Raw genomic sequence first — 5,000 nt, 5'->3', positions numbered from 1 at the left:
ATACTAGTCTGAAAACGCCCGATCTCGTCTGATCTCGGAAGCTAAGCAGACTCAGGCCTGGTTAGTACTTGGATGGGAGACCGCCTGGGAATACCAGGTGCAGTAGGCTTTTTCCGCCAGCAGGGGCTGCTCAAGTCACCCCTCTGCACTCGTGTTGGGCCACGCACGCAATGCAGCGACAGGTTATTTTTGCTGCCGCTGTGCCTGGCATCAGTCTCCTGCAGGCAGGAGACAGGGAGGGGAGCAGAGCGGAGCGCTGCCAAAATCAGCAAGAAAGACGGAAAGAAAGGGATTGGGGCTGCACGCTGTCTGCGGCTGGCAGTCAGGAAAGGAGGACAATAGACAATAGGTGCAGGAGTTGGCCATTCTGCCCTTGGAGCCTGCACCACCATTCAATATGATCATGGCTGATCATCCTTAATCAGTATCCTGTTCCTGCCTTATCTCCATAAGCCTTGATTCCACTATCCTTGAGAGCTCTGTCCAACTCTTTCTTCAATGAATCCAGAGACTGGGCCTCCACTGCCCTCTGGGGCAGAGCATTCCACACAGCCACCACTCTCTGGGTGAAGACGTTTCTCCTCATCTCTGTCCTAAACGGTCTACCCCGTATTTTTAAGCTGTGTCCTCTGTTTCGGCACTCACGTTTCCTGCCGCCAGAGTGTCCAATCCTTTGATAATCTTATACGTCTCAACCAGATCCCCTCTCAGTCTTCTAAACTCAAGGGTACACAAGCCCAGTCGCTCCAGTCTTTCAGTGTAAGGTAATCCCGCCATTCCAGGAATTGACCTCGTCAACCTACGCTGCACTCCCTCAATAGCCAGAATGTCTCTCCTCAAATTTGGAGACCAGAACTGCACACAGTACTCCAGGTGTGGTCTCACCAGGGCCCTGTACACCTGCAGAAGAACCTCTTTGCTTCTGTACTCGATCCCTCTTGTTATGAAGGCCAGCATGCTATTAGCCTTCTTCACTACCTGCTGTACCTGCATGCTTACCTTCATTGAGTGGTGTACAAGAACCCCCAGATCTCTCGGTACTGTCCCTTGACCGAAATTGATTCCATTTAGGTAGTAATCTGCCTTCCTGTTCTTGCCACCAAAGTGGATAAGCATCCATTTATCCACATTAAAGTGCATCTGCCATGCATCTGACCACTCACCTAACTTGTCCAGGTCACCCGGTAATCTCCTAACATCCTCATCACATTTCACCCTGCCACCCAGCTCAGTATCATCAGCAAATTTGCTAATGTTATTGCTAATAGCATCTTCTATATCATGAACATATATTGTAAAAAGCTGCGGTCCCAGTACTGATCCCTGCGGTACCCCACTGGTCACTACCTGCCATTCCGAAATGGAGGCGTGGAGGAGTGTGGAAGGATGAGAGAATGCAGGCTGCAGCCCTATGAAGCAGGGGGAGGTCTTGCAGTTGGCCTGTGTGGGGATGTGGGAGACGACAGGAGCCTGGTGGGCAAGGGCTAGCTGGAGGGAGGGAGGGAGGGAAGCACGCACGGAGGAGGAAGAGCAAAGAGAAAAGAGAGAAAAAAAAAACAAAGGGGATCAAGAGAAAGAGCAGCAAAGAAAATGTGGCTGGCCAGCACGCCTTGAAGTGGGGAGAAAAGGCCGGGGCCTGCGCCTACGGCCATACTAGTCTGAAAACGCCCGATCTCGTCTGATATCGGAAGCTAAGCAGACTCAGGCCTGGTTAGTACTCGGATGGGAGACCGCCTGGGAATACCAGGTGCAGTAGGCTTTTTCCGCCAGCAGGGGCTGCTCAAGTCACCCCTCTGCACTCGTGTTGGGCCACGCACGCAATGCAGCGACAGGTTATTTTTGCTGCCGCTGTGCCTGGCATCAGTCTCCTGCAGGCAGGAGACAGGGAGGGGAGCAGAGCGGAGCGCTGCCAAAATCAGCAAGAAAGACGGAAAGAAAGGGATTGCGGCTGGCAGTCAGGAAAGGAGGACAATAGACAATAGGTGCAGGAGTTGGCCATTCTGCCCTTGGAGCCTGCACCACCATTCAATATGATCATGGCTGATCATCCTTAATCAGTATCCTGTTCCTGCCTTATCTCCATAAGCCTTGATTCCACTATCCTTGAGAGCTCTGTCCAACTCTTTCTTCAATGAATCCAGAGACTGGGCCTCCACTGCCCTCTGGGGCAGAGCATTCCACACAGCCACCACTCTCTGGGTGAAGACGTTTCTCCTCATCTCTGTCCTAAACGGTCTACCCCGTATTTTTAAGCTGTGTCCTCTGTTTCGGCACTCACGTTTCCTGCCGCCAGAGTGTCCAATCCTTTGATAATCTTATACGTCTCAACCAGATCCCCTCTCAGTCTTCTAAACTCAAGGGTACACAAGCCCAGTCGCTCCAGTCTTTCAGTGTAAGGTAATCCCGCCATTCCAGGAATTGACCTCGTCAACCTACGCTGCACTCCCTCAATAGCCAGAATGTCTCTCCTCAAATTTGGAGACCAGAACTGCACACAGTACTCCAGGTGTGGTCTCACCAGGGCCCTGTACACCTGCAGAAGAACCTCTTTGCTTCTGTACTCGATCCCTCTTGTTATGAAGGCCAGCATGCTATTAGCCTTCTTCACTACCTGCTGTACCTGCATGCTTACCTTCATTGAGTGGTGTACAAGAACCCCCAGATCTCTCGGTACTGTCCCTTGACCGAAATTGATTCCATTTAGGTAGTAATCTGCCTTCCTGTTCTTGCCACCAAAGTGGATAAGCATCCATTTATCCACATTAAAGTGCATCTGCCATGCATCTGACCACTCACCTAACTTGTCCAGGTCACCCGGTAATCTCCTAACATCCTCATCACATTTCACCCTGCCACCCAGCTCAGTATCATCAGCAAATTTGCTAATGTTATTGCTAATAGCATCTTCTATATCATGAACATATATTGTAAAAAGCTGCGGTCCCAGTACTGATCCCTGCGGTACCCCACTGGTCACTGCCTGCCATTCCGAAATGGAGGCGTGGAGGAGTGTGGAAGGATGAGAGAATGCAGGCTGCAGCCCTATGAAGCAGGGGGAGGTCTTGCAGTTGGCCTGTGTGGGGATGTGGGAGACGACAGGAGCCTGGTGGGCAAGGGCTAGCTGGAGGGAGGGAGTGAGGGAAGCACGCACGGAGGAGGAAGAGCAAAGAGAAAAGAGTGAAAAAAAAATCAAAGGGGATCAAGAGAAAGAGCAGCAAAGAAAATGTGGCTGGCCAGCACGCCTTGAAGTGGGGAGAAAAGGCAGGGGCCAGCGCCTACGGCCATACTAGTCTGAAAATGCTCGATCTCGTCTGATCTCGGAAGCTAAGCAGACTCTGGCCTGGTTAGTACTTGGATGGGAGACCGCCTGGGAATACCAGGTGCAGTAGGCTTTTTCCGCCAGCAGGGGCTGCTCAAGTCACCCCTCTGCACTCGTGTTGGGCCACGCACGCAATGCAGCGACAGGTTATTTTTGCTGCCGCTGTGCCTGGCATCAGTCTCCTGCAGGCAGGAGACAGGGAGGGGAGGAGAGCGGAGCGCTGCCAAAATCAGCAAGAAAGACGGAAAGAAAGGGATTGGGGCTGCACGCTGTCTGCGGCTGGCAGTCAGGAAAGGAGGACAATAGACAATAGGTGCAGGAGTTGGCCATTCTGCCCTTGGAGCCTGCACCACCATTCAATATGATCATGGCTGATCATCCTTAATCAGTATCCTGTTCCTGCCTTATCTCCATAAGCCTTGATTCCACTATCCTTGAGAGCTCTGTCCAACTCTTTCTTCAATGAATCCAGAGACTGGGCCTCCACTGCCCTCTGGGGCAGAGCATTCCACACAGCCACCACTCTCTGGGTGAAGACGTTTCTCCTCATCTCTGTCCTAAACGGTCTACCCCGTATTTTTAAGCTGTGTCCTCTGTTTCGGCACTCACGTTTCCTGCCGCCAGAGTGTCCAATCCTTTGATAATCTTATACGTCTCAACCAGATCCCCTCTCAGTCTTCTAAACTCAAGGGTACACAAGCCCAGTCGCTCCAGTCTTTCAGTGTAAGGTAATCCCGCCATTCCAGGAATTGACCTCGTCAACCTACGCTGCACTCCCTCAATAGCCAGAATGTCTCTCCTCAAATTTGGAGACCAGAACTGCACACAGTACTCCAGGTGTGGTCTCACCAGGGCCCTGTACACCTGCAGAAGAACCTCTTTGCTTCTGTACTCGATCCCTCTTGTTATGAAGGCCAGCATGCTATTAGCCTTCTTCACTACCTGCTGTACCTGCATGCTTACCTTCATTGAGTGGTGTACAAGAACCCCCAGATCTCTCGGTACTGTCCCTTGACCGAAATTGATTCCATTTAGGTAGTAATCTGCCTTCCTGTTCTTGCCACCAAAGTGGATAAGCATCCATTTATCCACATTAAAGTGCATCTGCCATGCATCTGACCACTCACCTAACTTGTCCAGGTCACCCGGTAATCTCCTAACATCCTCATCACATTTCACCCTGCCACCCAGCTCAGTATCATCAGTAAATTTGCTAATGTTATTGCTAATAGCATCTTCTATATCATGAACATATATTGTAAAAAGCTGCGGTCCCAGTACTGATCCCTGCGGTACCCCACTGGTCACTGCCTGCCATTCCGAAATGGAGGCGTGGAGGAGTGTGGAAGGATGAGAGAATGCAGGCTGCAGCCCTATGAAGCAGGGGGAGGTCTTGCAGTTGGCCTGTGTGGGGATGTGGGAGACGACAGGAGCCTGGTGGGCAAGGGCTAGCTGGAGGGAGGGAGGGAGGGAAGCACGCACGGAGGAGGAAGAGCAAAGAGAAAAGAGAGAAAAAAAAAACAAAGGGGATCAAGAGAAAGAGCAGCAAAGAAAATGTGGCTGGCCAGCACGCCTTGAAGTGGGGAGAAAAGGCAGGGGCCAGCGCCTACGGCCATACTAGTCTGAAAACGCCCGATCTCGTCTGATCTCGGAAGCTAAGCAGACTCAGGCCTGGTTAGTA

At 51.6% G+C, this 5,000-nt stretch overlaps 4 non-coding genes across 4 annotated transcripts in view; all 4 read left to right on the top strand.

Annotated features, from left to right (window-relative positions):
* Nucleotides 1-109, top strand: part of LOC140475316 (5S ribosomal RNA) — a 119-nt gene extending 10 nt beyond the window's left edge. The window contains exon 1 of the ribosomal RNA XR_011959870.1: nt 1-109. This exon is cut by the window's left edge and continues 10 nt beyond it. This is a non-coding gene — a ribosomal RNA (5S ribosomal RNA).
* A 1,531-nt stretch (nt 110-1,640) lies between these two features.
* LOC140469229 (5S ribosomal RNA) lies at nt 1,641-1,759 on the top strand. The gene has a single exon (XR_011956026.1). It is a non-coding gene; the product is annotated as a 5S ribosomal RNA (ribosomal RNA).
* A 1,514-nt stretch (nt 1,760-3,273) lies between these two features.
* LOC140470120 (5S ribosomal RNA) lies at nt 3,274-3,392 on the top strand. Its single transcript, XR_011956381.1, has one exon. It is a non-coding gene; the product is annotated as a 5S ribosomal RNA (ribosomal RNA).
* A 1,531-nt stretch (nt 3,393-4,923) lies between these two features.
* LOC140475306 (5S ribosomal RNA) overlaps nt 4,924-5,000 on the top strand; it is a 119-nt gene continuing 42 nt past the window's right edge. Inside the window, exon 1 of the ribosomal RNA XR_011959859.1 lies at nt 4,924-5,000. This exon is cut by the window's right edge and continues 42 nt beyond it. This is a non-coding gene — a ribosomal RNA (5S ribosomal RNA).

This window comes from Chiloscyllium punctatum, chromosome 3 (assembly GCF_047496795.1).
Source record: "Chiloscyllium punctatum isolate Juve2018m chromosome 3, sChiPun1.3, whole genome shotgun sequence".
Lineage (NCBI taxonomy): Eukaryota > Metazoa > Chordata > Chondrichthyes > Orectolobiformes > Hemiscylliidae > Chiloscyllium > Chiloscyllium punctatum.
Note: the sequence above shows the minus strand (reverse complement) of the source record. Positions and strands in the feature narration are given on the sequence as shown.